Source organism: Pinus tabuliformis, chromosome 2_2 (assembly GCF_031772625.1).
Source record: "Pinus tabuliformis cultivar Carrire ecotype Pingquan chromosome 2_2, CPIR1, whole genome shotgun sequence".
NCBI classification, from domain to species: domain Eukaryota; kingdom Viridiplantae; phylum Streptophyta; class Pinopsida; order Pinales; family Pinaceae; genus Pinus; species Pinus tabuliformis.
Window position 1 is genome coordinate 208,366,911 of NC_142300.1, and position 26,884 is coordinate 208,393,794.

Here is a 26,884-nt window from a genome sequence, read left to right on the forward strand (position 1 = left end):
CCTGAGTACATGCTGAATTTTCTAATATGCTGAAGTGTGCTGCCCATGCTCCCCCTGAATATAAGCAAGGTCTGCAGAAAACATGACTTAATACATACATCATAGATGACCTTCCTATCACTAATCTCTCATACAGACATCCATCTCCCAACCAAGTGGGGATATACCAAGTGTTTATACATGTCAGAACAAGAACATTACATCATTCATCCCATGCATAGTGGGGAAACAAAATAGGTCGTTTTAGAGAAGAATCTTTGGTGAAAATCACATAGAGATAATTTAGTCGACGCGTTTCGAACCAACCAGTGTGGTTCATCGTCAGGACAAGTTGAATGAGCAGATCTTGCTATGCATTATAAATAGATTGGGCAGAATATCCAGCTAACGGCTAGAATAATGATAGCTCAATTTGACCGGGAAACGGCTAGTTAGACCAAAATATTTATTTATTTATTCATTTCATGACCTTGACATTAAAAGATATACATGACATAGAGACCAAATATCTGAAACAAGACTATGATAGTCATCAGCAACTATCATCAGCAGCATCTGTCAATCACCATCCAGACCAGCAACCATGATCTCCCCCTGAACCTGTTCCACCTGAATCAAAAACAACTGTGAATTTGTACCAAGATCTTCTAAGATAATGTCAACAATGCATTATTAGAAGTATATGCTCCCCCTGAACCTATGCCAGATGATCACTGTCAGACCCATATCAGACTCCTTTCATCCTGAGTCTGGCCCACTATTTTTCTTCAAACCAACATATACGCGACTGTATCCATAGAAACCTACGTATGTACACGGATACGCTTCATGAAACTCGTGTATAACCACTTTTCTCTGAAACAGATAAGTTTCAACAGCAAGATGATGCATCAACTACTCCCAGCTTCTGTCTGAGATATTCAAATGTCTCTCTAGGTAGTGGTTTGGTGAATATATCAGCAACCTATTCTTTGGAGGGAACATACTCCAATTTGACCTTTTGTTCAAGCACTTGTTCACATAGAAAATGATATTTGATGGGTATGTGCTTGGTCTTGGAATGCATGACTAGATTCTTTGAAATACTAATTGCACTTGTATTATCACATAGAATGGAGATGGGTGGAGTACATGTGATATGAATGTCTTGCAATGTTTGCATCATCCAAAGGAATTGTGTGTAGCAAGATGCAGCAGCCACATATTCTGCTTCAACTATAGATAATGCAATTGAACTTTATTTCTTGCTAATCCAAGAAACTAATCTGGAACCCATATAGAATGCACCACCACTAGTGCTTTTTCTGTCATCAACACTTCCTGCCCAATCTGCATCTATATATGCATGAAGTGTAAGATCTGTATCTCTAGGATACCATAAACCAAAATTCTGTGTTCCTTGAAGATATTTGAAAATCCTTTTAATTGCCTGAAGGTGTGATTCCTTTGGATTGGCTTGGAATCTTCCAAATATTCCCACTGCATGCATGATGTCTGGTCAGGTACTTGTTAGATAAAGCAGACTACCAATCATGGATCTGTAGGTTGGTTGATGTACTGCTGTTGATTCATCATTTGAGCTGAGACTACATCCTGTTACCATAGGGGTACATACTGGTTTAGAATCTTCCATGCCGCATTTTTTTAAGATCTACTTGAGATACTTGGTTTGTGACAGAAAAATACCATCTTTCTTTTGTTGAACTTGTAGACCAAGAAAATATGTGAGCTCACCAAGAAGGGACATTTCAAATTCTCATTGAATTACCAAAGCAAAGTTTTGACTCATGGCTTCTTCATTGCTACCAAAAATGATATCATCAACATACACAACAATTATTAGCAATTTATTATTGTCAGTCTTTGTATGTAGATTGCTATCAGCTGATCCTTTTGAAAAACCTTTTTGATGGAGGTATTTGTCAAGATGGTAATACTAGGCCCTTGGAGCTTGTTTTAGACCATAGAGAGCCTTTCTGAGTCTGCATACAAGTTTTGGATCATTTCCAAGGATGAATCCGTCTGGTTGCTCAATATATACTTCTTCTTCTAAGTCCCCATTAAGAAAGGCATATTTTACATCCATTTGGTATACTTTGAATTTCTAAAAACTAGAAAGAGCAAGAAACATTCTTATGGCTTCAAGTCTAGCAAAAAGTGAAAAAGTTTCTTCAAAATCTATACCTTCTTGTTGAGCATAGTTTGGCCTTGTTTCTAATAACTTCACCATTTTCATTCAGCTTGTTTTTGAATATCCATTTGGTTCCTATGATATTCTTATCATGAGGTCTAGGAACTAATTCCCAAGTATTATTCTTTTCAATTTGCTCAAGTTCTTCATTCATGGCCTTGACCCAACATTCATCTTTGCATGCTTCATTTACATTTTGAGGTTCGATAGAGGAAAGAAAAGCTAGATAGCTTGAAGCTTCTGTAATAGTTCTTCTTGTCTGCACACCTGCCTCTTTCTGTCCCAAAATTTGAGTCTCTAGATGATTTTTCTGAACATACCTGGATGGAGTCTTTTCTTCTGCCGTTATCTGTTCTTCTGGTGCTTCATTGGTTTTTTCTTAAGAATTAGTCTGATTTGATGTGGAAGGATAATCCTCATCTTCTCCATAATCTTCGGCTTTTACCTGCTTTGGATTTTTGCATGTTTCATCAACCACAACATCAATATTTTCAATAATTTTCCTAAGTCTTTTATTATAACACTTATATCCTTTACTTCGAGAAGAGTAACCAAGAAGAATGCCTTCATCAGCTTTGGGTTCAAACTTGCCAAGTTTTTCATCAGTCCTTTTGATGTAACATTTGCTTCCAAAAACTTTGAAGTATTTTACGGTAGGAGTATTACCATACCAAAGTTCATGTGGATTTTGAGTGTTGTTTACCCGAACATTTGCTTTGTTGAGAATAGTGACGGCAACGAATGCAGCTTCACCCGAGAAGGTTGCAGGAGTTCCAGACTCATCTAGCATAGCATGAGCCATTTGTTGAACAGTTCGTTTCATCCTTTCTACCACTCCATTTTGTTGAGGAGTCCTTGCAGTGGAGAATTGCCTTTTTATTCCATGTTCTTCACAAAAGTCAAAGAATTCATCCGAGGTGAATTCCCCTCCTCAATCAGATCTGAGACATTTGATTTTGTGATTTGATTCATTTTCAACCAGGGCTTTGAAGGCTTAGAATTTTTCAAATTCTTCATATTTATGCTTTAGAAACCCTATCCAACACATTCTGGAAAAATCATCAATGAACAATATAAAGTATTCCTCTCCACGAGGTGACTTTTTCCTTGATAGACCACATAAATTAGTATGAACAATTTCAAGAGGCTTACTAGCTGATCCTTCATTTTTAGGGAAATATGACCTGGTTTTCTTACCAAATTGACATGATTTGCATATTGTATTTTCTGGAATGCTGATATTAGGAATATCACGAACAACCTGGAATTTGCTTGCTTTTCTTATTTGAGAGAAGCTTAGATGCCCCAATATTCTGTGCCATAGCCAGTGTTCATCATTTTTTCTTAGATAGCACTGTTGTTGTCCTCCCTTGAGTATATATAAGTTGTTTGGAGTTCTTACACCTTTGATCACAGTTTCTCCTGTATCAAGCTCACGAACAGCACATCCATTTGATCGAAATACTACTTCATTTCCCTGATCAGACATTTGACTGTCACTCAATAGGTTATGCTTTAGACCATCAACATACATAACATTCCCAGCTTTAACTTTTTCTTTTAAGAGAACAAAACCTTTACCTTTTATGACAACAGGAGTGTCATTTCCAAATGAGACCTTCTTTTCCTTTTCTAAGGCATTATATGACTGAATTTTTTCTTTATCACCTGTCATGTGTTTCGAGCATCCACTGTCAATGTACCACTAATTTTCTTGTCCTTCTGCATACAGGGATATTCCACATCTTTCTGTTTGTGGTTCTTTCTTTCTCCATATTTTGGGATTTAATGAAGTTTGCTCCTTCTGAGATGTTTGCCGAAATTTACTCCTGCATTCAGATTCTTCGTGACCAAAGTTGTTGCAGATAGGGTATTCTATTTCATTTTCAAGGAGAGAAAAGTTATTGTAGGTTTGTTTCATGATCCCTGTCACATTCCTTTGATTTCCTACTTCTCTAGTCATGATGGTCTTGTAAGCAACACATTTATCAGCTTTGTGTCCAAAGTTATGACATGAAAAACATTGGCCATTAAAGAAGTTCCTACGATTATCGAACCTACTGACCTGGTGATTGTAGTTACTATTGATATTCATTCTTGAAGCAAATTGAGTATGATTTACCTGAGGTTTGTAGCTTCTGTTCATCCTTGAAGTAAATTGAGCCTGATTTACCTGGTGATCTGCTTTATGCCTTTACTGTCGATTGTCAAATTGTTCATTGCTCTTTGATGTATCAAGATAGATTCTAGTGGAGGTTGACAGATTTTGTGCTTGGGATGCTTCTTCAGTATATCCAAGACCTGTCTTTATCATAGGAGAACGCTACACTTCGATAATTCCATTTAAGGTTTCTGATCCTTTAGTAAATCTAATATTGAGAGCTTTTGTTTTCTCAATATCCTTTCTTAGACCCACAATTTCACATTCTAGTTTTTCATTGTGTTTTTCTCTTTCAGCAAGTTGGAATGTCAGAGTATCTATAATCATATTCTTTTCTTCTAAACAGATTTTGAGTTTAGAGATTTCTTCATAAAGGTCATCTTCATCTAAAGCATCCAAGAAATCATCATCTTCAAAAGCCATTAGAAGTCTATATTCATTATTATTTTCATCTTCATCACTATTTGATAAACCATCGCTATCTTCATGAGTATAGTAGCTCTTCTTACTTACACTTTGTTTTCTATTCCATTTTGTTGATTACTTACATTTTATCAAGCTTATCTTTATGAGGACATTTGGCAGCATAATGATTGACTCTTCAACAAGCAAAACATTTGAAAGGTAGTTTACCTCTGAATCTCCTGGAACCCCGTTGAAGGTTCTTGACAAAGTTTGCTTCTTCCTCTCCTTCTGAAATATGTCCTGATTCATTGAGTTCTTCTCTTCCTGAAGCTTTGAATGTGGCTTCTCTCATATCTGATGGACCTCCTTTTCTCATTTCGAAAGCAGTTAAGATTCCATGCAGCTGTGTCATAGTAATATTATGAAGATCCTGCTTTTCTTCTATGGCAGATACTTTTGATTCAAACTTAGTAGACAAGGATCTTAAAACCTTTTCAACTAAAGTAACTTCTTTTATCTCTTCACCCAAGTTCTTCATGCAATTAACAATCTCATCTATACGTAAGAAGTAACTAGCGATACTTTCATCATTGTGCATTTTGAGAGTTTCATATTGAATTCTGAGAGATTTCAGTTTTGCACGTTTTACCTGATTGTCTCCTTCATAGCTTAGAATGATCTTGTCCCATATTTCTTTGGCGGTTTTGAGCTGCATAACTTTGACAAATTCTGATTGTGACAGACTCCCCAATAATGTATTGACAACCTTGGCATTGGTTTCATATTGCTTTTTACCTGCCGTATCTGTAGGAATTGCTGATGGAAATGTATATCCTCCTTCCACGATTTCCCATACATCTATTCCAAGAGATTGAAGATAGGCTGTACTTCTTACTTTCCAATAAACGAAGTTGCTCCCATCAAAGATTGGTGTTCTAATGGATCCCTCTCTTTCGTAGTTACTCATGATGCTAGATCTTCCTTCAAGCAATCAAGCTTCTTCTGAAGGACCTGCTCTGATACCAATTGTTGGAAATAATACCGAGAGGGGCGGGGGTGAATCAACATTAGCAAGTCAACAATATTTCATTTCCATAATTAGATTCATATATGCTACTTCAGTTAATGGAACTTGCATGTATACGCAACTGTATTTAAGGCAACTAGCGTATATCCTGCAAACTTATGATTCAGTTAATTTATCATATGTTGATCTTTAATCAGTGCATCAGAACCATATAAACAGTAACCAGGTGCAGTAAAATAGAACATACAATCACACACACATGAACACAAGGTATAAGATGGAAACCTAATGTGGGTGAAAACCACCTGCTGCAATCGTCTATATCTTCTTTTTAATAAGAAAATTCTTTTTACAATTTTTGTACTGGTGCAGTATTATACCAGTACGCAGGCTTCTACCTGTAGAAGGCTACAACATTCTCTCATTCTCCAGCTTCTCCTGGAAGGGAGCTACAACCCCCTAGCTCTTGTAATAGTTGATGTGTTTACTAGTACGTAGGTGCAATCATACAGAAGGCTACAACCTTCTCTTTTCTTCCAGGGAACACGTTTCATAAATTTTCAGACTGGATCCATCAATAATATCAATCAAACATCAAATTTATCTGCATCAACCAATCTCCTTTGCACCAACCAAAACTGAATCAATCAATCACTTCTCAGAATGTTGTAACCAGAATACAGTAACAGAAACCAGAACCCAGGCCAGAATCAAGGACACTGCAACAACAAACAGAAGTAGCTAAAGCATATTTTATGAGATATACAGTAATTCAATGTGTTGAACCTACGTACATATGCCGTTTTTTCAAGGCGAACCTGCGTACAGATTTGCAGATCAAATTTAAGATGTATACGCTGTTTTGATATGTAGAACCAACGTGTATACACACCTTTGCTAAATTGAACTTGCGTACAGATCTGTAAATGACGATTTAATCTTTACAACAATTTCAGATTACAGTTATACCCAAATCATCATATTTATAGTCTACAACATGCGCCAGTTATTTAGATAAAATATCAAAACCACACAAAGATACTTCACTTCAAGCCTTAAGATCTTGTCCCATCAATAAAACTTATCCTTCATCAAGTGCTCAGGTTCATCCTTGATTCAGATCTAGCTGTGCACCATAACCCAATAACCTGTATTCTAGATCTTGCTCTTCATTAGATATTCAATACTTGAGTGCCTTTGCCTAATGATCTTCTTCTCCTTTTATAGTCTTAGGCCTTACTCAATTCATGGACCAAAACCACTTAGAACCAATACCTGGGGTCAACACTTCAGACAAGATACCTTGGACCAATACCAAGGATCAAAATACAATGGACCAAATACCACGGACCAAAACTAAGTTTTCCAACATGTACGCACCTTTCCTTCCGTGAAAATGCATGTGTATGCTATACGCGCCTTCTGGTCTACAAACCGGCATGTACACGCATCTTGGTCAATGGGGAACCTGCGTATACCTCTCTTTCTTCATTCGATGAGCCTGAACTGTGATCTGTCATCTGTGTGAGTTGCCATCAAGGACAACACCTATGTCATAGTGCCAAATCTGTATCATAATGCCAACAAGGGTTCTAATGAATAAAGGAATATCAACATCATTCAAGCCCCTGAATACTATCCCATATAGGATGAAATCGGTAAAAGATGACCTAGATTAATTCCAGCAAAAAGGCGTCTATAAAATAAATTGCTCATGCGGTAAATTTTACATTGGGGAAACAAGAAGATCCTTCAAAATCAAACTCAAGGAACATGGTGAATATATCAAGAGAAGGAGAGTTAAACCTTTCGCATTTGCCGAGAATTATTCTAAGACCAACCACCATTTATGTCTCGAAGATATGAAAATAATCTCCAGAGAATCACTATCATAAAAGAAAACTACGCGAGGCGCTCGAAATCATAAAGCATACCAACTATCTCAACATAGACGATGAGATGGAAGTCAACAGGAGTTGGGTTCCCCTTCTTACTCAAATCCACAATCCCCCTCCCTTATCCACCCCCCCTCTCCCCCGCCATTTCCTAATCAATAACTTATATTAATAATTATAATAAAAAATCTAACCTAATTTAAACATCTTAATAAATAATATAACATGGATATAATTAAATTAACATTTAAATATATTAGTATATTTAATTTTAAATTTCATTTGGAACATAATAATACATTTAAATAGATTTAATTATAGTATCATTTAAAAACACACACACACACACATATATATATATATCCTAATTAATTTTCCTTAATCATAGTTTCAAACCTTATTAAATGTTAATATAACCTTTGATTTTGGTATATATTAATTTAAATTTGAATATATTAATTTACTTTTAGAATTATATTAATATATTTAAATACATTTAACATATTTAAATTTATATATTAAAAATCATTTAAACATATTAGTGAATTTAAAAGTTTTTCTAATTTTATATATATATATATATATATATATATATATAATAAAAATGTTAATACATATTAATTATTTAATATTCAATTATTTCACCATCCTCTCACTGTCGACCAATTTTCCTGCTTGACTCTTTATTTATTACTTCCTCATCTTCTTCTTCTTCTTGAACTTTGTCACAATGATGCGTCTTGGTGTAGAATCGAAACATCGACAATAAAAAATGTCTAGTGTGGAGCAATTTACGATATCTCAGAATCAACATTCAATATCATTAATCAAAGGAGAGAATGGATTCTTATTTCTATTTTTGTCATACTCATTGGGGACAAATGATTTCCTTTGAAAATTCACTTTTCTCGATTGTTGGTTTGGTTGAGTTCTTAATTCTTTATCACAATTTTTAGAATTGGCTTTGTTGTTCTCAAACACAAGCTTGTGAGTTGGATTCTCCCTTTAGAGTTTCATGAAAGCCAAGACCATATTTAATGGAGGGAGACCTTTGACTATTAGGAAGGTTATCCAATATCTTGTTATTATCTTGAAATCTCAAATTTTTATCATTTTCTGCTAATTTACCTTTTAATATGCTTACCACAACCTCTAGTCTTTGACATTGATCTTCCCTTTCCTTAAACTTCTTCCTCAGTCCTTCTTCAAATTTTCTTCCTTCTTCCAGATGTGTTCTTAACTCAATAATTTATTCTCAGTACATTTTCGTGTTCTTCAAATACTTGAAGTAGCTCCTCATTTCATTTATTTGATTTATCCATATTATCCATTAAAGAAATTTTGAGGTCTAAAATGGGTCTCCTAAGGAATATTATAAAATAATAGTTCAATAAAAAAATAAGGTTAGATTACCTCATCAATTTTTTGAGGGAAAAAAAGAAAAAAGAAAAAATTGTTTTTCAACTCGTATTTTCAACTTATCTCCCTACAATTTTACTCAAATTCTAAGTGAGAGCATTCGTTGGATGTGGAATTTAATTTTACATCCGAGTACCCCATGTTGCGCACTTTTGATAGACCCTACTAAATGAAAAATATGAAATACATAAAGAAGTGTGATTACAATCACATTTTTTTTTTTTTTTTAATGTATTTCATATTTTTCGTGTAGTAGGGTTCATTGAAAGTATGCAACATGGGTACTCCTTGGATGCAAAAAATAAATTATGCATCCAACGAGTGCTACAGATTGAAATTTGAGTAAAATCGTAGGGAGATAAGTTGAAAATCCAAGTTGAAAAAGTAGAATTTTTTATTTTTTATTTATTTTTATTTTCATCTTCTTACCTTTTTACTCCGAAAATGGTGAATCATCCCCCATTGTTGACATCATGATATTGAATCCTTTTGGTTCTTATAAAGTTTATTTTTGTTGTACATTTTTGTTTCAAGGCCCATTTTTTACCTTAAAATTTCTCTAATGTTTGGGAGAGATGATCTCCACTTCAAGTTTTTCACAATATTGTCTCTTTTAGTTAAGCTATATTGATTCATGATGGTCCCTGTTTTCATATTCCTGCAACTTTACCTCAAGGCTATCAATCATTTTCAAAGCAGAAACAAGTTTTCTTCTAAGATTAAATACGTCTTCTAACATTTCTTCTTCTGAATCAGTAACTCCATCTGATATAGTAAAGGATTTTTCATGGTCACACTCATCTTATGATAGACTACAAGTTCCTTCAGATTCATTTACTGTGTCAAAAACAAGATTACCTACTCGTTTATCTAATGAACAAACTTCCTTCCTTAGTATTTTTCTTTCTTCTTCATAAATGGCCCGTAGATTATCCTATACTTCCTTTGTGGTTCCATAGTGCATAATTTTATTTAATACGAAATCAGGAACACTATAAAAAGTTTCATTTAATTCTTGACTATTCTTTTGTAGTTATTGTCTTGATGGTGGAATTTTTTTATAACCATTACAAACTAAATGCCAAACATCATATTTGAGGGATAGTATCCTAGAATTCATCTTTTCTTTCTAATCTCGATAATTAGTGTCATTAAGTATGAGCATACCTTTATAATCCATAGTTTCTGACTTGCCTTGTTCGCCTACTAATTTTTCTTGATCGATAGTTGCTGATACTGCTACAATATGTGATACATCACTATCACTATCTCAATTTTCTTGAACTGGCTCCTTTCTTTAAGTTGCCTTCTTCTTGTGCTTCCTTCCCATGGTCCCTGATCTACTCTCAAGTGATTAAGATTTACTGGATACACCTGCTTTGATACCAACTATTAGAAATACTGAGGGGGGTGGGGTTGGGGGGGGGGGGGGGGTTGTGGGGGGGCATGGGGGGTGAATCATTTTTTCATTTCAATTAATATTTAAAAATTATACACGACACTTCTTTAGGAAGTTTGTGAATGTGCACACTTTTAGTGAATGAAACCAACATATATGCATATTACTTAATTTTTTCACATTTCTACCAATATTAATATTAGCAACACATTTTACATGTTCAATAAATCGTTAGCATCATTAATCATATGAGCACATGAATCATAAGAATGCAACACATCATCAACACATAAAAAAAAAACACATAGGGACACTAGGATTTTAAGTAGAAACCCAATTTGGGAGAAAACTACCATTGTTTTCATCTATGTCTTCTTTCTTATTATAGAGAAAATATTCTTACATCTTATACTGGCGCAAACTCTTACTAGTACACAAGATCCTACCTACGAGAGGATACAAGCTCCAATTTCTCTAGCTCCAATTGGAAGGAAGTTGCTACTCCCTTATCAAGTTTACCAGCTCCTACTAGAAGGAAGCTCCTACTACCTCAATAAGTTTACTTGCTACCACCGGAAGGAAGCTCCTACTCCCTTACTGAAGGCTCTAACCCTCAACACCCCTGTGGACCATGTTTTAAAATTTTCATACTAGATCCAAATGTTTCAATCAACCAACAAAACCTATAGGCCACCTTTCATCAAATTTTCAAACCGAACCCACACCCAACAATATGTTCAAACATTGAATACCAGTATCCTCTCTAAAACCAAACACTAGCTAATTGAATACCAATTACCCTTCTGCAACCATATCACTAATCAAACAAATATGCTCAAATTGAATAACTAAATACCAATCACTCCTCTACAACCAAGATGTCAATGATATACTAATCCAAATCTCATTAACGCTAACCAATTCAACTCTTTCTCATCAAATTCCAATAAACAATGATAATTACCAAGTCAATACTCATTTATCATCATGCTTTTCAAGTCAAACTCTTTGTCAAACCAATCAAGCCATTAATAGAATGTAATATTACTATTAAGAACAAAGTCAATGTAGCATCATCAATAGGAAACCATGAGCCTCTTTCCTCTTCCCTACATACAACCTCTACAAAAACTTTTGTCATACAATACATTATCCATAAAAATATATACACGATTGCTATTTAAGAGACTTGCGTATATACATGCAACCTATGCAAAATAATCACGTACATATGTCAAATCACATTTTTCACTAAACCTTGACACCACACCATATATCATAGTGATGTCATCAAGCTCTGACATTCATAAACTAATAGTAGCAATTACCATACTCAACAACAAGAAACAACATTAATCAAGGTTCATTAATTCAGAATGCATACACAACGGTTAAGAAGCATAACTGCATATGTATACGTTATTCAAGAACACAAGAAGCATGCATATCTTAGAAGAATTAATCATTCAATGTTTATGCAACAAATCACAATTGTTATGCAGACAAACTCTCAATACTCAGATCTATAATAGTCATAGACACAACAACATATTCTCACTATCATAAAACTTTCTTCAACCAATATTATATATGACCACTATTTATTTCATAGCCAAAACATATATGAAGCAATATCATAGGTTAAAAAAGGAATATAGACCATTTTCCAAATCATAATATTCATACCTATAGATTACTCGGTATCTGACCTCTACAACACATGGATCAACATGTGTTAGTCACTCCCCGATCTTCAATCCTTGCACTTTGGTGCACACATGTTCCAAATCAAATCTATATTCCTTTGTTAACCTATGATATTGATTCATATATGTTTTGTCTATGCAATAACCAATGGTCATATCTAATATTTGTTTAATGAAGTTTTTTGATAGAGAAAATATGTTCTTGTGTCTATTACTTTTATAGATCTGAGTATTGAGAGTTTGTCTGCATAACAATTGTGATTTGCTGCAGAAAAAGTTTAATGATTAATTCTTCTAAGATTTGTACACTTCTTGTGTTCCTCAATAATAGGTAGATATGTGATTATGCTTCTGATTAGTCGTGTATGCATTCTAAATTAATGAACCTTGATTAATTTTGCTAGTTGTTATTGAGTATGTTAATTGCTATTATTGATTGATGAATGTTAGAGGTTGATGAAGTCACTGTGATATATGGTTTGTTGCCAAGGTATACACTTAGTTTGCTACTAATAGTGATATTTCATTTAGTTAATGGCTTGATTGGTTTGACAAAGAGTTTGACTTGATAATTATGATGATAAATGAGTATTTCCTTGGTAATTATGAATGTTGATTTACATTTGATGAGAAAAGAGTTGAATTGGTTAGTGTTAATGACATTTGGCTTGGTATGTCAGTGATTTGGTTGCAAAGGGGTGATTTGTATTCAATTATTTAGTTCGAGCATATTTGTTTGATCATTGATATGGACGCAGAAGGGTAATTAGTATTTAGTTATCCAATGTTTGGTTTCAAAGAGGATATTGGTATTCAGTGTTTGAGCATATTGTTGGGTGTGGGACCTGTTTGAAGATTTGATGAAATGTGGCCTATATGTTTTGATGGTTGATTGACACAGGTGGATTGAGTATGAAAATTTTGAAACGTGATTCACAAGGGTGTTGAGGGTTGGATCCTTCAATGAGGGAGTAGGAGCTTCCTTCCGATGGTAGCTAGTAAAATTATTGAGGGAGTAGGATCTTCCTTCTGGTAGGAGCCACTAAACTTGATCAGGGAGTAATAGCTTCCTTCTAGTTAGATCTAGAGAAACTAGAGGTTGTAGCCTCCTGCAGATAGGAGCCCGAATACTGGTAAGATTTTGCACCAATACAAGATGTAATAAGATTTTATTTATAATAAGAAAGAAGAAAAAGACGACAATAATGGTGGTTTTATCCCAAATTGGGTTCCGACCTAAAATCATGGTATTCGTATGTGTTTTGTGTTGGTGTGTTGGTGATGTGTTGCATTCTTATGATTGATGAGATCCTATGATTATTGCTTCTAATGATTTATTGAGCATGTCAAATGTGTTGCTAATATTAATAATTGGCAGAAATTGTGAAAAATATAATTAATATGCATATATGTTAGTTTCATTAACTAAAAGCACGTACATACGCGAGTTTCCTGAAGAATAGTTGCGAATAATTTTTTGAAAAATGCAATTAAGGATTAATTGAAATGAAATATTGATTCACCCCCACTCTCAGTATTTCTAACATTTTCATTTGATCAAACTGTATTTATATATGCTTACACTTCATATTCTAAGTTGAGTCACAATCTATGTAATCTAAGTGAAAACTTTTTCACAAAATATAACAGGATATAATTCTACAGTAATCCAAAATACTTCTTCTATTCAAATGCATTCCTTATAATTTCATTATTCTAAATGTATACTATATCTAAACTATATCAAATGAACCTAGGTTGAAATTATGCTCCTTTTTTTACTTGCATGCTTATTCAAAATCTTTCATCTACACAATGCTTCAGATATAAAACATTTTAAAAAATCAACTCTTAAAAGAACATAATATTCAAGATACTGAATTATAAATGATATTCTAGAAAATAAAACTAGAGCTACCAGGCTCCACCCAACCTTGATTCCTTTTCCGCAAAGAGTCCCCCCCGAGCTCCAAGGTATGTAAGTAAATTTGATGTTCTTTTCTTTTTTTTCTTCCTATGCTTCTCACCCAGTTCTACACTGCACTAGTCATTAGCCATCAAAGGACAAGAAACATCCCCCTTTTCTAAAAATAGTGGGTAGTTAGTAACTACATCCACCTCATCCACCATGTGGTGGGTCACTACTTTCTCATTAATGATCTCCACTTCCCCAACTTGCAAATACAACATCCTTTATTTTTGGGGAAGTGTCAGGTCTTATTTATCAAGGGTAATTAATTCCATCGTTAACTTGTAGCCATAGTTCTCTTCATCCAAGTGTAGCTCTAGAATCATTTTCTAGACTTTTTTGTTAACAATATAACAAAACAAACATTCTACATTTATTAGTCACATAACACTGATAAAATAGTCTCAAATAAGTCTTAAATTCAGTACAACAAGAAACATGACAAATACAAATTTATAAATAAACTCTAAGTCAAGGTATCACATCCTTCCCCACTTGAGTTTGACACAACCCCGGTGTCTACTTTGGAATTATGGAATTCAACCCAGTTTTCAAAATAAGGATGGATACTCTGGAATTATGGAATTAAACCCAATTTTCAAAATAAGGATGGATATTCTCCTTTCAAAGCATCTTCCAGTTCCCAAGTTTACTCTTTTGGGTTGAATTATTTCTACTGAATTTTAACTTGGGCTATAACTCTATTGTAAAGCATGACTTCCCTTCAGTCTAGTATGTATATAGGTTCTTCCAAGAACTTTCTCTCTGGTTCTACCTATACAAATTTCTAATAAATTATGTGAGCTCGTTCATGTACATATTTCTTTAACAAAGACACATGAAACACATCATGAACTTTTATGCTCCCTGGAAAATCAAGTTGATAAGTAATTGGGCCTATCCTTGCTAACACTTCAAAAGGTCTACAATATCTGGGTGATAGCTTAGCACAATTTCCACACCTAAGAGTAATCTTCTTGGGTTTAAATTTTAGATAAGTGTGGTCACCCATGCTAAATTATTTGTGAACAATCTTCAAATCTGCGTAACTATTTTGTCAATCCCGAGGGTTTTTTTTTTTTTTTAATTCTATTTCACCTATTTAACAATTTCTTCCATTTCTTTTAGCATATCTAGTCCTAAAACCAACCTATATTCATGATGATCCAAAATCGAGGGAACTTTACACTGTCTCCCATACATTACCTCAAAATATTTCATCTTTAATGAAGTGTGATAACAATTATTCTAGGAAAATCTAGCTAAGTATAGATAGTCTTCCCACTTAGTGGGCCTATCCATGACATACACTATCAACATGTCCTCTAGAATTTGATTGGTCCTTTCTATTTAACCATAAATCTAAGGATTATAAGCTATGCTAAAATTAAATTTTGTACCTATTCCCTCAAATAAACCCTTCAAAAACTTGAAGTAATTTTTTCGTCTTGATTTGAGATTACAGTCTTATGCATACCATGTAATATGAAGATTTCTTGCATAAATATTCCTCAAATTTTAATGGATTTGAAAGTAGAATTTATAGGTATAAAGCATAGTACCTTACTAAGTTTTTCTACCACAACCATTATAGAGTCATGTTGTCTCCTTGTTTTTGGCAAACCAGTGATAAAATCCATAGATATTAACTCCCATTTCCATTCTAGAATGGGTAAAGGTTGTAATAATTAAACTGAATGTTGATGGGAAGCTTTAACTTGTTGAAATTCTAAACATTTCACTACATATTATATTGTCTTTTATTCCATATTAGGCCAATAGGAATCTTTTCTCAACATGGTTATTAGTTTTTGATAGTCAGGATGTCCAATTGTAGGTTTTTTATGCAAGTAATCAAGGACAAATAATTTTATTTTTGAGTCATTGGGTATATAAATTTTGTCCCTATACAATAAGAAATCCTCATAATTCACTAAAAAATCATTCTCTTCCTCATATTTTGAGTTTTATTTTTGATTTTTTTCCTTTATTTTAGCATATTCTTGATCAAAATCTGCAACTATTCTCACTTTTTTAGTCAAATTTGTTAGCCCCTTACTTGCATAAGTAACACAATTCTAATTTAGTTTTCTACTGAGAGGATTTGCTATTTTGTTTTCTTTTCCTTTAATGCTATGATTTCAAAATCATATTTACTAAGTAATTCCAACCACCTAGCTTGCCTGGCATTTAAGTTTGGTTGATCAAACAAATATTTGAGACTGGCATTATCAATTTTTAATTAAAATTTCCTCCCTATAAGATAATCCCTTCACATTTTTAAGGCATGGATAATTTAACATGATTATGGATATTAGTAATTCAGTCTATGCTTATTTCCAGAAAGTTGGAATGGCCTCATTATGGATATTAGTAAATATGTCTCTGGATTTAGTACTTTAAAGTTTGATGATGTTGTTTGTGAAATCCTTAGTGAGGAAATGTGATGGAAAAGCTACAGTGAGACATCAGATAATGCTTTGACGGAATAGACTAGGGGAAGAAAAATGGAAAGAGGAAGGAGCCCAGGAAATCATAGTAATTAAAGAAAAGGTAGATCCAAATCCATATCAGGGATAGTGTGTTGGAACTGTGGGAAGAAATGACACTTGAAGAAAGACTATTAATCTCGGAAGGGAAAAGAAGGAGATGGACAACAAGAGAAAAATCATGAAGCGAATGTGATAGGAGAGGTGTTGCAAGATGCTTTGATTATTTCATTAGAGAATATTATTGATGCCTGGGTGGTAGATTCATGATCCAGGTGGATATTGGTGGCCACTCGCCTATTCCACCTGGACCCTCCTCTCAGTTTCATCTGTTTCCTTGTTTATTTCAACAAATACTATTTTTAGCAGTTTTTTGGGTCCTAAACTTCTAGAGCAGTTTTGACCCCCTAAAGGGTGTTTTTTGAGGTCTGCTACAACCTTGTACCCATAGGCATGGGCATGCGACAAAACCTATAGTACATAGAGAGACCTTTCCAGCAAGGTATAGTACGCACCAAATAGAGATAATATGACCAAGTTACAACCCGAGGAAGTTGGCTACCCAACTAACCCCAACAGGGCCCACAAAATTTTGGTGTTACATCTCATGTGGTTAGGTTTTTCTCATGTTTCTCAATAATAAATAGGCCCTTGAGCCTCATTGTAACATAATTCAGTTGGCATGTAGTAGCCACATGTCTTCTCAGAGATAAGCTACCATCGCCCAAGCTATATTATTTCCATTCTGTTTGTAAGCATAGTTCAATATTTTTCTATTAATGAAATGAAGTGTTTTTCTGTTGCATCTCTATATTTATGATTATATATGTAATTTGTTGCATTCCGGTTTAAGTTCAGATCAGTGGTATTAGAGAGATATGATCTTTCTCTATTTTTCTTTGCATGTTCCCAATGAGGTCAGGGTATAAGGAGTTAGGGCTTGATTTGGTTGAACCGTTGCAATATCAGCCTCGCAAACCCTGACGAACTCCCATGGTGGAAGAAAATAAAGACGAGGGGTAGGATATCCCTTCAAAATGTTGTTTGAGGAAGCCCTTGAGTGATAGAGGAACACAATGATGGATAACTTTGCCTAGATCCTTCGACGGCTACCCACGGATGATACATCTTCATCCATCAGCCACTCTGGAAGTGCCACTCCTTTAAGGTACAAACATTGAAATGCATAGCTGCCGTTAGATTTGGCTGATCAACGGTCCATATCTGATCGGCGGAGGCAATCGGCAGATGTCAGCGCAGACTGTATGAAACTTGCGACAACGATCGACGATGCAATGTGGACCATCGATCAAGCGCGCAGATCGACGACCCACATCGCATCATAGGATCGCTATCATAGATTAACGAAGAGCGCTATCAATGGCTTGGGGCATGAGCGATATGTGATTGCGATCAGATTGCATCAATATATCGCATCGGAGCAACACCATGGAGCGGGGCCTTTACACATATATGTGTGCTACTCGATGAACCAGACCCGATGGTATTCTAAATATTATTTCATAATATTTTAGGTTCGTAGAAAAGCCATTTTCAATGCATTTTCGCAGTTTTTTACGTATTTCTAAAATACAAAGGGGAACCTTGGGGCAGTGCCGATACGATAAAACCCAGACCCGAAGGGGTTCGGGAATGAAAATATATATAATTTCAGGTCCACCAAAGCCAATTTTTCATGGTTTTTAGTGTTTTTAAACATATTCCAAAAATACAAAGGGAAGCAAGGGAACATGCCACTTGTGATTTGCGATAGTGATAAGGATGGACCCGATAGAGGAATAGCCAGAGTTCAAGGACTTTTTAAGTTTGAAATAAACAGAGCTTGGCGGAAGTTTATAGTGTTGCAGCGTTTTTAGTATAAAACAGAAAAAAATCATTGTTAGTATTTAAAGGGATTACAAAGGCCCGAAGACCCATTCCATCACAAAACAGAGGTCGGGAAATAGTTGCCGGGAGATAGAGGCCAGAAAGGGAAGAAAAGGGCCACAATACAATGCACCTCGAAACAGAAGCGATCATGGAGCATCAACAACGCAACACAACCAAAACCAACAGAAGTGATCGTGGGGCATCCCTGGCAAGAGCGAGCTCCCTGCCAGCATAGCAAATTACCAGAATGAGGTTTCTCTGTTGTTAGAGAAGAAACCTTCGAGCCCATGTGTGCCTAGTCAGGGCATCAAGTCGTTAAAGATAAAGAGAATAGATTAAGCCACTCTGAGCCTTTGAGAGCTCAAGAGCATTGTAAAAGGCCTATAAATGGCTGAAACTTAAATGTATGATGGGTTCAACTTCTGGAGACTGTGGATACTTTGTTCCTTGCAACGTCTAATCTTCATTCCAGTAATACAAGCTTCTTTTGTTGTTACATGTTCAATTCCCGTTTTCTCCTCTATCCTAAGCTTGCACTTGGATAGTCTATTCATGATTTCTTCTGTGTCTAATGCCAGATAACTGTCATCTTATCTCTGCATAGATAAATTGGATTTGCAATTGAATAGGTTATTCATGTTTTCTTCTGTGTCTAATGCTAGATAACTGTCATCTTATCTCTGCGTTGATAAATTAGATTTGCAAGCTTCATTAACTTCCTGTAGCTAGCGATTCATATATGTTTTTGTATGCATCTGCCGGTATAGTCAGTATTCTCCATCTATCCATTGAATCTATAAACTATTGAGCATTAGTGGTCTAAAGTCTTGTCAAGTTGAGGGTGCTCATGGAGTGAAAAAAGAGTTGAAACGGTTATTTGGCTTGATCCAAACATTCATCCATTCCAATAGTTCCGAGAAAAATATTGACGATTATATGTTACCAACATCTCCGAGCTATAAACTAGGAGAGTTTCCTGGAGTGATAACTTAATTGGTGCCATTTCCGGGGAGAGGAGACTGAAGCTCAGATTCCCTGGGAGACGACACAGATCCAGCTTTGATGATAGACAAAGTCTGAGCACCTTTTCGGTTGTAATCATCTATATAGCGACTCTACTAAAGGACGAACCTCTTGGCGACTCCACTGGATAGTTCTGGCTCAGTTTGTGAGGCATACTCTGAGAAATCCTCAGAAGCCACAAGTTGATCTAGTACCTGACCCTGAAAAAATCATCAAAGAAAGAAAGGTATTGCATAAAGGAGCATCAGGTTTAGGTAAACCTAAATAATATTCCATATCTCTTCAAGAAAGGCCTGTAATAGAACAAATACATGTTGATAGTATAGCTTCTAATACTAGCGGCGAAGAAAAAATCTCAGAGATTCATAAAGCTCCTTATTCTTTAGGTTCTCCTTTTGTTGTAAGCCTAAAGGAAACCTCACCTCCTATCCATCATACTCCTTTAGTCCTATCAATCACTCCTCAACCCTCTATCATTCAGAATTCCAGTACCCTTATAGCCACCATAGCTATGGCAGGCCCACAAGCACCTACCAAAATGGAAAGAATCATAGCTGCTAGGTATGGACCTCTAGTACTTCCCACTCCTTTGAATGCCATGCCTCCTGGAGAATATCAGAAGTATATGCCTAAGTTCTTTGGGACTGAAGGTGTTACAGCTGAAGAACATCTTGAATCATTCTATAACTATGCTGATAACCTGGACATTAGTGAAGATGATGTCTAGATGAGAGTCTTTGTCCAAAGCCTAGATGGAGAGGCTAGAAAATGGTTCAGAGAACTGACTCCAAGATCTATAGCATATATTTAGGCTTTAGAGGATGCATTACTAAAGAATTGGGGGGATAAAAAGGATCTACTCTACTACCACACTGAGTTTGGCAACTTCAAGAGGGAAAATGGTGAGTTGCTGTCTGATTTTAATAAGAGGTTTAACCGCATGCACAGGAAGATACCAGCTGAAGTAAAACCCACCACTACCTCTGCTAGACTCATCTATGCCACTGCCTTTGATTTTGACTTTTGTTTACTGTTGAGGGAGAGGCAATGTGTTACTTTGGCTGATATGCAAGAGGCAGCCTTGGAAGTAGAATCAAACATCACGGCTGCAAAGAAGCTCAAGAGGAATGTTGATAGAAGGAGATAGAGGGGCGAGTCTTCATCATCCTCAGATCCCAAGATAGATAAAATGACCAAGATGATCGAGTCATTAGCCTATGAGATCTCCAAATTAAAGGTTGAGCATCACCTTGGGAAAGGAAGAGTTCCTAACACCTTTTCTCCTAGAGATCCAAATCCATATAGAAGAACCAATGAGCAGTGGCAGATTCTGCAAAGAAGCAAAGATGCCAATGAAGACCAAAGGGTGAAGACCCCTTTCCAGAATGTAGTCATGGAAGAAGATCAGTTTGAAGAAGATGATGAGATCCATTGTATGGAAGACAAAGGTAGTGCCTCCTTTTTGACCTCGGCTACCTATGAAAAGTCATTATTCAATGACTAGATTAACCAAGAATGGGATAGTGAAGCTGTTATGCAAACTGAAGATCAACACAGATATAATCTAAGGTTGAAGATGAATAATGCCAAGGAAACTCCTGTTTAAAGAGCTGTTGTCCCTGCTGTACAACAAGCTAATAAGCAGAGGTGACCAGCAATTGATCCCATCATCCTCAAAGCTCCATCTCACGAGGTAAGAGGCCTTGACAAGTCTCCTTCTCCTTTCAGTTTTCAATCAGAAATTCAAAAGCTAAGAATACCTATACCTCTGATTAAACTAGTGAATAATGAGTCCTTCATGAAATCTATCCTCAAGGCCCTTGAGCCTAATGCCATCCAAGCCTCCACCGACTATGTAAAACTGCAAGATGACAAACCAGCAGTTATTCTCAGCCCAAAGATTGAAAATTATGAGGACAGATCCCCATCATTCTATGTCTCTCTGACTATTCATGATAAAATACTTCACAACTGCCTTCTGGACACTGGAGCCAGCCATAATCTAATGCCCAAGGCTATCATGGATGAGTTGGGTCTTGACATTACCAAGCCTTATCATGACCTATTTTCTTTTGACTCTAGAAAAGTGAAATGTCTGGGATTAATCAAGGACCTAGCCAACACTTTGTCTCAGCTACCCATGAAGAGCATGATGATGGATATTGTGGTAGCAGATGTACCCCCCAAGTTTGGCATGTTGCCTTCCAGAGGTTGGATTAAGAGATTAGGTGGAACATTGCAAAATGATCTATCCTACGCTACTGTCCTAGTTTTTGGAGGTGAGAGCAGGAGATTGTACAGAGAAGCTCAGTTGGCTTATATCATCAGTGATGAGAATAATCCCACTAATCATCCCATCTATGTTGTCGACACTGATTTTGGAGCTTGTATTATTCAGATTGAAGAATCTCGGTTGGCCTCCACGCAGCTTAGGAAACCAGTTTTCTAGATCACAGAGGAAGAAGGCTCACAAATTTGGGACATGTTCTTTGATGGAGCTTGCTCTAAGGAAGCTACAGGGGCAGGTGTAGTCCTTGTGTCCCCCACACAGGAATGCATTCATTCATCTTTCAAATTAACTTTTCAGGTCACAAATAACATAACAGAGTACGAAGCCTTGATATTGGGCTTAAACGCTACTAAAGAAATGGGCATCCAAGGCCTGAGAGTGTTTGGAGATGCAGACCTTATCATTCAGCAGGTCAACAAAACTTTCCAAGAAAAGCATCCAAGGCTGAAAGCATACAAAGATGAGGTGAAATATAGACCATCTCTGCCTGACAATGTCAAATACTAGAAAGTTTTTGAAGAGGATGATGAAATTAATAGGCTTTTACAAGTCTTTGATGAATTTGCTGAAATGCACATTGACCAAGAAAAAGAAACCTTTGATAGAAAGGCAAAAAGGGACAATTTTTAGTTTGGTGATTGGGTTCTCAAATGGGATGCGTTGAAGGAAAAGAAGGAAACCATGGTAATTTTGATGCCTTATGGACAGGACTGCTTGTCATTGCTCAAGATCAGATGAACAATACCTTTATTCTGCATAGTCTAGAAGGAGGAGATGTTTTTGGTAGCCCAGTCAATGGGCGGTTCTTGAAACTTTATTTCTTTTAAGGCTTTAAAGCCTTGATATTGTAAATATGTTTTTCAATTTTTATTTTGTTGCAAAATAGACTCCATGCCCAATGGAACACTAGGAGGAAGATTTTATTTTGGTTTTACAGGAAAGGCATTGTTCTGTAGTTCTTGAAACCTCACAGGGAGGCTTTCATCCCTAGAAGGAGCTAGTGTTAGCCTTGTTGGAAAATGGCCCAAAAATGAATCCAAAACACTCTTGAAGTCTTCAAAATTTGCTTAAGGATCATTCAAAGATAAAAAAAATCGCATGCCAAGAGCCCTCAGAATGGTAGAAAAGCACTATTGGGAGGTAGAAAACCAGAGAAAACAATGAAAAACCAGGTACTGGAGGCATAAACATTGAAATGCACAACAACCATCAGATCTGGCTGATAAATGGTCCAAATCTGATCGGCGGGTTGCAATCAGCGGATATTGGCACAAATTGTATGAAACTTGCAACAGCGATCGGCGATGCAACGTGGACCGTCGATCAAGCGTGCAGATCGACGACCCACATCTCATCATAGGATCACTATCGGAGACTAACGAAGAGCAATATCAATGGCCCGAGGCATGAGCGATATGAGATTGTGATCAGATCGCATCGCTATATCGCATCAGAGCAACACCATGGAGCGGGGCCTTTACACATATATGTGTGCGACTTGATGAACCGGACCCGATGGTATTCTAAATATTATTTCATAATATTTTAGGTCCATAGAAAAGCCATTTTGAATGCATTTTCGCAGTTTTTTACGTATTTCTAAAATACAAAGGGGAACCTTGGGGCAGCGCCGATGCGATAAAACCTAAACCTGAAGGGGTTTGGGAATGAAAATATATATAATTTCAGGTCCGCCAAAGCCAATTTTTCATGGTTTTTAACATATTCCAAAAATACAAAGGGAAGCAAGGGAATATGCCACTTGTGTTTTGCAATAGCGATAAGGATGGACCCGATAGAGGAATAGACATAGTTCAAGGACTTTTTAAGTATGAAATAAATAAAGCTTGGCGGGAGTTTACAGTGTTGCAAATTTTTCTGTATAAAACAGAAAACAATCATTGTTAGTATTTAAAGGGGTTACAAAGGCCCGAAGACCTATTCCATCACAGAACAGAGGCCAGGAAATAGTTGCTAGGGGACAGAGGTCGAAAAGGGGAAAAAAGGGCCATAGCATGATGTAGCTTGAAACAGAAGCAATCATGGAGCATCAACAGCGCAACACAACCAAAAGCAATAGAAGTGATCATGGGGCATCTCTGGCACGAGCGAGCTCCCTGCCAGCGCAACAAATTACCAGAATGAGGTTACTCTGTTGTTAGAGAAGAAACCTCCCAGCCGATGCATGCCTAGTCAGGGCATCAAGTTGTTAAAGACAGAGAGAATAGATTAAGACACTCCGAGCCTTTGAGAGCTCGGGAGCATTGTAAAAGGCCTATAAATGGCTGAAAGTTAAACGTATGATGGGTTCAACTTCTGGAGACTGTGGATACTCTGTTCCTTGCAGTGTCTCATCTTCATTCTAGTAATACAAGATTCTTTTGCTGTTACATGTTCAATTCCCATTTTCTCCTCTGTCCTAAGCTTGCACTTGGATAGTCTATTCATGATTTCTTCTATGTCTAATGCCAGATAACTGTCATCTTATCTCTGCATTGATAAATTGGATTTGCAATTGAATAGGTTATTCATGTTTTCTTCTGTGTCTAATGCCAGATAACTGTCATCCTATCTCTGCATTGATAAATTATATTTGCAAGCTTAATTTACTTCCTGTAGCTAGCCATTCATATATGTTTATGTATGAATCTGCTGGTACAGTTAGTATTCTCCATCTATCCATTGAATCTATAAACTATTGAGCGTTAGTGGTCTAAAGCCTTATCAAGCTGAGGGTGTTCATGCATGTCTGGAGTGAAAACAGAGTTGAAACGGTTATCTGGCTTGATCCAAAACTTGATCCATTCCAATAGTTCCGAGAACAATACTGAAGATTATATGTTACTAGGAATCTCCGAGCTACAACCTAGGAGAGTTTCCTGGAGTGATAACAATGACCTCGGGCGTGCTGCTTCCTAATTGACCAATCTATCAATGCTATGTTCTGGAGAACGATGAGATCAAGAGGCAAATTCAAGAACTATTGTAGAAAGGGCACATTAGGCCAAGTTTGTCACCCTGTGGGAGCCCGATTGTATTGGTACAGAAGAAGGATGGGACATAGAGACTCTGTATTGACTATCGGGTGTTGAACCATATCATTGTCCGAAATAGGTACCCAATCCCATAGATTGGTGACCTTGTGGACCAGCTCAAGGGGGCCAAATATTTCAGCAATATTGACTTGAAGTTAGGTTATCAATAGGTGCCTATCAAACCCTTCGATGTGTGGAAGACTGCTTTCAAATCCAAGGAGGGCCTTTTCAAATGGTTGGCCATGCCGTTCAGATTGATGAATGCCCCTGCAACCTTCATGAGACTGATGGACGACATCTTGTGACCCTTCACCAATGCATTCGTGGTGGTGTATTTAGATGACATCTTGATCTTCAACCAAAGTTGGGAAGAGCAACTCCACCATATTCGACAGGTCCTTCAAACCCCGCGAAAACAAAATTTGTGTGCTAACTTGGAGAAATGCACTTTTTGCCTAACCCAGGTTCAATATATGGGGTACATCATTGATGAGTAGAGTGTACATGTGGACCTAACCAAGATACAAGTCATTCGGGATTGGCTAGCCCCAACCACTCTAACAGAGCTCTGCAGCATTTTGGGTCTTGCCAATATCTACTGCAGTTTCGTGTTGGGGTTCTCTCATATCACTTGGCCTTTAAGTCAAGTCACCAAGGGCGGAGTGAAAGCAATTTTTTTTGGTTTGAAACCAAACAATGGGCTTTTCCCAAGCTGAAGCATCGCCTCTTCTCTGCACCAATGCTCACATCACTAGACCTTTAATAGCCATTTGAGATTGAGAGAGACACCTCCGACTATGCTATTGGTGTAGTTCTTACTCAGCATGTGCATCTAGTGGCTTACCAAAGTGAGACACTTTCAGACATAGTCCGAAAGTACCCCACTTAGGATAAAGAAATTTAGTCCATTGTGCAGGCATGTCGTCAATGGAATAATTACATTCTTGGGAAGGAAAATATCATCCACACAGACCACCAACCTCTACAGTTCATAAAAACACAAGGGAAGTTGCAGAATGATTTCCATTAGAAATGGTCCACCTATTTGAAATAGTTCCATTTTAACATTAAGTATAAGAAAGGCAGCACCAATAATGATGTTGATTGCCTTAGTTGACCTCTGGTCATGGTGCTAATCAATGTGCTCGACTCTTGTGGGCATGAGACATTGGGGTGGCCACATCTTTTGTTGGCTTAAGGCGTCTTGAGCCAGGTTCAGATTTAGTTGCACCAACCAAGAAAACCCTACATTGCTGGCCCTTTCGGCAACAACCCATGTAACGCAGGCTGCAGTCTCTCCCGAAGCAGTATTGGGGGATGGAAGAACCAAGTTTTGCATCTAGAGACTAGTGTGATGTCTTGCAGTGCCTTAGATCTGCTTCTGCGCAGATCGATAGACTTCTAGGGATCTTTACTATAACTAAGTTAAATATACCTCCAGACCTTTGCGAAGGTTTACGATCAGTCTACCATAGTGAGACACTTTCAGACACAGTCCGAAACTATACCACTTACGAAAAAGAAATGCATTCCATTATGTAGGTCTATCGTCAATGGAAGCATTACATTCCAGGAAAGGAAACGGTCTTCCACACAGACCACTGACCCTTGCAGTTCATACAGACATAGGGGAATTTGCAAAACAATCGCCATCATAAATGGTCCACCTACTTGTAACAGTTCCATTTGAACATTAAATATAAGAAGGGAAACACCAATAATGTCGCTGATTACCTTAGCGACCACCGGTCATGGCACTGATCACTGTGCTTGACTCCTGTGGGTATGAGACTTCGGGGTGGCTGCTTGTTTACAAGAGAGACCCAAAATTCGACAACACATACTAGACACTCTTGGAAGGGAAGCAAGTTCCAAATTTGCACCTTCAGAATGCACTGTTATGCCACCTGGGACACATATGTGTTCCTTTAAGTTAGCGTGCTAAGATTATTGGGGAGGTGCACTACAGTCGGGTCGCTAGACAT